Source organism: Ostrinia nubilalis, chromosome 26 (assembly GCF_963855985.1).
Source record: "Ostrinia nubilalis chromosome 26, ilOstNubi1.1, whole genome shotgun sequence".
Lineage (NCBI taxonomy): Eukaryota > Metazoa > Arthropoda > Insecta > Lepidoptera > Crambidae > Ostrinia > Ostrinia nubilalis.
Window position 1 is genome coordinate 5,819,474 of NC_087113.1, and position 7,347 is coordinate 5,826,820.

General features: G+C 37.0%; 1 long non-coding RNA gene across 1 annotated transcript; it reads right to left on the reverse strand.

The window, feature by feature from the left end:
• Nucleotides 1-4,271: 4,271 nt before the first annotated feature.
• Nucleotides 4,272-6,123, reverse strand: LOC135084524 (uncharacterized). The gene is made up of 3 exons (XR_010259874.1): nt 5,929-6,123; nt 5,797-5,826; nt 4,272-5,384 (listed from the first exon to the last, which is right to left on the reverse strand). It is a non-coding gene; the product is annotated as an uncharacterized LOC135084524 (long non-coding RNA).
• Between the last annotated feature and the right edge of the window lie 1,224 nt (nt 6,124-7,347).

Consider the following 7,347-nt stretch of genomic DNA (forward strand, 5'->3'; position numbering starts at 1 on the left):
AGTTCTGAGGGTTTTATTCGCCGAAAAAAAAGTTAAGATTGTATGAATAATTACTTTTTTCAAAAACACTCGGACATCTTATTAATAAACAACTACCTATATTCTTTAAGCATCATCATCATCATTTTAGCCACAGGACGTCTACAGCTGAACATAGGCCTCCCCCAATATCTTTCAGATTGGCCGGTTGGTAGCGGTCTGTATCTAGCGCCTTCTTGCTACCTTTATGAGGTCGTCGGTCTACCTTGTGGGTGGACGACTTTCTTTAAGCATGCATGCATAGGTAATTTAATGTAAATTAAAAAAATATATAGTAAGAATCTTATTTACTTAAATAATGTCAATTCATGCTAGATTGTTCCCAGACAATTATAGAAAGATTGGCAGCGCTGCAAAGTTTCAGAACATTTCACAGTGAATCGGAAAACTGAAAAATCAAAACCATATCCAGCAAAGAAAATATCGAAAATTCGCACGTGAATTCTGTTTATTCAATCCCACTACGGAACCTTAATTAGCTCACTCACGTCAACATTTGGTTGATTAATAAAAATATATTACGGTCTTCCACGCTGCGGTAACCTCGTTTTGTTTCTGCAAAATTGTTTGTTTTATTAATTGGTTTTATTATTTCTGTGCATGTGCGTTGTCTTTAAATGAGTGGTATAAAATACTGGTTACGGGGTTTTAAATCAATCAGGTCTGAAATCCGGCTCGAAGGACCAATGTTTGCGCCTCAAAAGCGCGCGTGAGAAGTAAAGGGACTATACCTCTCGTTCCCACCGCTGCAACTCCTGTGTAGCCAGGATCTACAGCTTGACCGCCATTAAAACCCACCCAGTGAAGGCCAAGTTTGTCCCGGGGGAAAGTTAAGAGGAGTTCGAGTTCGAGTTGTTGGGTGTAGGTCAAATCCTCCATTTGCCTCTTAATATGAGAGGGTTTTCTTCTTGCAGCAGCGGAGAGTCACGCCCGTATTCACAAACGATGCTTGCTTAAGTGAAGCAGCAAATCTTGCACAGCGTTGAATAGAGCTCTGTGATTGGTTCGTGTGTCACCCTGTGCGTCCACGCGCACTGTGAGACCTCATAGTAATGTTTGTGAGTACGGACGTAAAACCTGATGATGCTGTAGGTAATATTGCTTGGAAAAAATGGAGGCTGCTAAATTGTCACATCGCGCTCACGTCGCGTTGAAGTCACGCCACTTGTATCCTAGAGGCTTAACGGCCATAATAAGGTCTTAGCTTAAAGGTCGTTTGATTATACGACCTTTATCTACCTTCTATGCGATCAGGATCCCCACAACTCCAAACGAATCACGCAACATTAATATCTAACTCGTACTAATAAGATCCAAAGTCCCTTGTCCACGTCGCCAAAGTGAAGCGAGACCGCAACACTAAAACTAAAGTCTGGCCCCACTCAACAAACTCACCGCAGTTTGGTTTATTTTAGTATGTTCGTGTATAATACAGGACGGAACAGTGGGGCTTGTCTATATCATAATTAAAGCTGAAGTTTAGTAAAAATCGCATATTAGTAGTACTTCTGGACACTACTGTTGAGTGACTCGAAACTATCATCATAATGCTCAGATGATTAAGTTTTCACTGCAGCAGCACGATTCTCTCTAAATAATTACCATTTATGCAGATGAAGGATTTTTCCTTTTTTACCCAGGAAAATGGTCTATCCATACCTGCCGGGAGACGGCAGGTTATACACTTTCCACTCTTCAGGCTCATATTAAAAAGTTCGAGAGTAATTTTGTCGATCAACTAGGGTTTTCTCGCGAACCGAATACTGCTCGAGTTCGTTTGCAGACGTTCGCCGAACCCCACTACCCACTTCACCGTTATTCATACACCGTTATAGAAAACTAGTGTTATATTCTCACATACTTCATTATATTGTTTCTAGCGAGATTAAAACCCACTGTAGTCTGGTACGGGTAAGGGGTAAGTACAGTCAATTGTTACAGAATAAGATGCCACGGTTTTTAGCTTGACGCTGAGACTAACACCCGTATTCAGTCCGTCTCACAGTGCCCGTGGACGCACAGGGTGACACACAAACCAATCAAAGAGTTCTTTGCTGCTTTACTTAAGCAATAATCGTTTGTGAACACGGGCGTAAAACTAGAATATCTGGACCTTCTTTACCTATTTATGTTGTGCCGTAGTTTAGTTTATTTTAGTATGTTACCTAAAATCTAGGCACAAGTGCAGACACTTGCTTTGCAAAGGCAGACCTTTGTCACGGGAATAACGCTCCTGAATAAAGGACAATATGACGTTAGTTGCACGGACGACGACATTTCAAGATAAATTACTGGGGATTCTATGTATATTGTATTAGGTGTTATTTTAAAAATCTGATGATTGTGTTGTCTACCTATTGTAAATAAGAACCTTAATTTCGAACTCCTCCTATGTTCTTCTGATTAATTTCGTTGCGGGTCTAATGACAGTTGAACTTTCCCCCGTGACAAACTTGGCCTTCACTGGATGGGTTTTATTGGCGGTCAAGCTGTAGATCCTGGCTACACAGGAGTTGCAGCGGTGGGAACGAGAGGTGGGAATAGTCCCGTAATCACTATAGGCATCAGACAAAACTAATTAGATAACTATTTCTCTTGCTCTTTTTTGCAATCGAAAGAACAGATGTCGACCGCTGCACAAAGACGGATTTTCACAACGACCGGTGCTGTGCTTCCCGCATCCTGGCGTTTCCCACCTTCACTAGATCGTCAGTCCACCGAGTGAGAGTTAGGCCTGCCCACATCGAGTCTCCAGTCTGAAGTCGCCACTTCACTTCACTGAGAACTTCTGCCACTATGGCTATCTCTTCTAAGAGCTATGTACCCGGCCCACTGCCACTTAAGTTTGGCGAATCTTCTGACAATGTTTATATTTTACTGTATAATTTATATGCTATAGTAAAAACTTAAAAGCCCAGTCGGTTGTCCGCTGGGTACTATTCGATTGGCTATTTAATCAGGCGGAAACGGCAATAAATCAGCATCGGAAGTTTTAAGAGCGAATAAATTAAAATACCCACTGGGTAATTGCGAAATTAAAACAAAACGATGGGTTTACAGAAATTGGAGCAAATGTATACGGATATTCCGAATATTATGCCACGAAATGATATTAATATTCTGCTACGGAATGGTGTGTTTTATTATTGACAATGATATTTTATTACTCTCATAACCTCCTGGGGCCTGGCGTCATATATTTATTACATAAAACAAAAAAATATAAATCAACGCTATCTGTTGAAATTTACCAGAACTTTTACGTTAGTTAGTTAGGTGATGCATCTGTCCATCATTTTTAGCTGTGATTGGCCAGTGAAGTGACATTTATATTTTTTATCTTTAATTGGAATAGCGACGGCGCCGCGACCGGGAACAAGTGGTTAGTAATAATGAGATTTTTACTAAATTATGAACGATTTCTATAAGCCCTTGTTATTATTCGTTTTGGGGTTTGAACTGTTTTATTATCTGAGTATCACTGATTGTGGAAATACGTATGAAAACTACGAAAACCATGGTGAAATCTGAATGTCATACAGGTATTACATGAGGTCCCAATTACTAGTGTAAACTGACAGAGCCCAGTGTAATACCTGTATGACATTATACATTTTCTATTAAATAGCATACAATCTGATATTATTTTCTTATTTGTTTAAGTAGATATATGCGTATATAACATATTAGAACACACAAAACTCGATTTTACTGGTAAAGTCGGCCCAAAAGTATTATCAACACCTCAAGTCACTTTGATTTTTTTTATAAAATTAAAATAATTTCATTAGGCACTTAATCAAATTGTTTTTTTAATTTTTATTATTGCTATTGGCCTTATCTACATCACTTGATATTAAATACACTTCGGTGTGATGCATTTTTTTATCATGAGGATTTTTTAATTTGAGTCATCCAAATGAAATGCAATAAAAATTTTAAATACTATTTAAAAAAAAATAGAGATGCAATGTTATTGCCCAAAAACGACATAAAACTTGATAAAGAATCTATCTAGCTACATTGTAACGAAAAAATACTTAAAAAATATCAATATTTGCATCCACTGCATAGAAAAAACTAAGTACAGGCAGAAAAAAAAATAAAAATAAACCAAAAAAAATTTTGGAAACTTAATATTTTTCAAAAATCGATTTAAATTCGTTGTAGGTAGTCAAGAAACCCTTCATTTGGCAAGACTCTAAAAGTATTAATATGAAGTAATCGCGAAAATATAGTGTTCCTAGGTGATAAAATAAAATGTAAAAAATATTTAAAAAAAAGTTCATTGAAGGAATTCCTGAAAACAGTACGTTAAGTATACTCAACAAAAAACAATGTTCATAAAAAGAAGGCAACATTTGAACGTTAAGTATGCTTAACAAATATTACACCTCAATAAAGGAAAATAATACAAGTTATATAGAATTTATCACAATTTATTATTAAAATATGAAAAAGTTTACATCACTTAAACCCTATTATGGTGGTAATTGAAATGACAATTTCTTCCTTTGACAAAACACAGCCGGACATTACATTTCAGGCAGTAAACAGTTGTAAACCCCTTTTTGCAAAAAGCACATCGACCATATTCCTGTCCATGTTCAGGGAAATGATCTATAGAATCAAATTTTACGTCATCTATGGGCCTGGTGCGTTTAGGATTTTTAATCTTTTCTTCTTCCTTTAAGTCTGGAACACTGGATACTTCTACATTATTTCCTTTATACAGCAATGCCTTGTAAATTTCAAGTCTGAAGTGCTTTAGAGGTTTGTATTTTTTATTACCTTTTCGGCTTTGATCACGGCGGTAACACAACCAGGCATTATTTACACAGATATCGAGTAACTGGGAAAATATGGACAAGTACCAGCGCTTGCTCTTTATTTCTGTTCGGTACAGGGCAATTAGCATGTCCGCTAAATCCACGCCACAATGAAGCGACAAGTGGAGATTGCAGGGGGGAGTCTGACACATGGTCGAGTATATATGAAGTTGTTATTGAAGGTATGTTTGACATCGGTGTCAAAGGAGGGCATGAACTTATGGATGGTAGGGTGAAATCAAAGGTAGGTTCAGTATTGATGTCGTCTACATTACCATTATTAGCCAGAATTGAAGGAGACGGGGTACAGCTTCGGTGTTGATCAGCATCAGAATCAGAATTCAGAATATTAAGCCGTTCCAAGGAAGAGTCAAGTGAAGGTGGTTCGGAAGACTCTGGGTCCCCAAATTGAACATTAGCCAATTCGTCTTCATTCTCGGAGTTTGATTCCCCACTAACATCAGAAGGAGCGTTTTCTTCGGGAATCAGCGCTAAAATTCGTCTTGATCTTGAATTCTGAAAAAAATACATTACTATTCAGCCAAACATGCATAAAGGTAAAAAAATCCACACCGACATAAAATAGTAACAGCCAAATCAAAAAAAAAATCTAAATCAAAAATATTTATTCAGTTTACACCACAAGTGGCACTTATGAATGAAGGGTTAATATCAAAATGCAAATGAAGGGTTAATATCAAAATGCAAACGTGGAGTTGTTAATTAATAACTTAAAAAAGTGTCGTGCGTATCTATGTAATAAAAAAAACAGCCATGCCTATGAATTTTGCAAAAACATTTCAAAAACATATTATTTCCATAAACCCACACCATGCGAAATTGTTGCCTATGCTCAACATTAACCAACCACATTAAATTGTCAAGCATAATATTTTGTTGAGTATACTTAACGTTCATGTTTACAGACCTGTAGTGTTTATTTCCGAATTAGTCGTTGCTTGAAAATAACATAATTGTAATGTTTATAAGTCATATAAATAGGAATAAACGAAATTATTTGATAATTACATACGAAACATAGTAAAATAATAATATTTACCTGAGCAGTCCGCAGAGCAAATCTTCTAGTCGCCATTTTGGCTCACTAATGTCAAAGTTAGAGTTGCCAGCCACTAAAAATATTTTTTTCTACCATTATGGCATGTAAATAATACGTTTCAAAACCAAATTATAGGCATGACACCCATAGATAAATTATGACATTGTGTCAAAGTAAGTGTTGAGGATACTTAACTAATTTTGTGCTATTTATTACGGGAAATCCTATACATGAAACAAAAAAATCGTTGACATTGGGAACCGATGTCGTAAATATATGACATTGAGAAAATTGCCGTTTTCCAGATATTTTTTTTTATTTAATTTTTTAAGATAATTATATCAATTATTAACACCATTTGGATAGTTTTCATATTAATTCACGATAAAAAAAAATCCCGGGCCCCAGGAGGATAAACTGTATAATTTGAACACAATATTCATGGAATTTTCAGATAGTGTCGGTGAAAGAATAATCAACGCTAGCGTGATTCAATTAGGCACAGTGCCATTTTGAGAGCTTTAGATGTTACTAATTTTACAAGATGAACATGGTTAGGTACCTAACTTTCGATTGAAATGAGTGAAAGGGGTGCGCCAAAGTTCACCTAAATTTTCAACTCCGAAAATTGGAAGTCCGAAAATGTTCTTCCTAAAATTTTTCATCCTAACAATCACAATTCCTAACTACTCTGTCTCTAATGTTCATAATTCCGAATCATTCAACTTCATAATGTCATTACCAATAAACATCTATTATACTTTTATTTGTTCTCCTAGATTTTCTCAACATAACCATATTTTACACTATTATTCAAAGTCATATCTTTTTTGTTTAGATTTCTTTCTTTGACGATATATTAAAGTTCCAGAAACGAATCGGTCCTATTCATAATTATTGGTTTAGGTTAGGTTAGAACTGTGACCACAACGCACGAGCCGAGCGAGCGAAGCCAGAGTCCCGCTCCAGTCATTCAGTCAAGTTCCAGAAACGAATCGGTCCTATTCATAATTATTGGTTTAGGTTAGGTTAGAACTGAGACCACAAGTACCACAACGCACGAGCCGAGCGAGCGAAGCCAGAGTCCCGCTCCAGTCATTCAGTCAAGTTCCAGAATCGAATCGGTCCTATTCATAATTATTGGTTTAGGTTAGGTTAGAACTGTGACCACAACGCACGAGCCGAGCGAGCGAAGCCAGAGTCCCGCTCCAGTCATTCAGTCAAGTTCCAGAAACGAATCGGTCCTATTCATAATTATTGGTTTAGGTTAGGTTAGAACTGAGACCACAACGCACGAGCCGAGCGAGCGAAGCCAGAGTCCCGCTCCAGTCATTCAGTCAAGTTCCAGAATCGAATCGGTCCTATTCATAATTATTGGTTTAGGTTTGGTTAGAACTGTGACCACAACTCAAAAAAAAA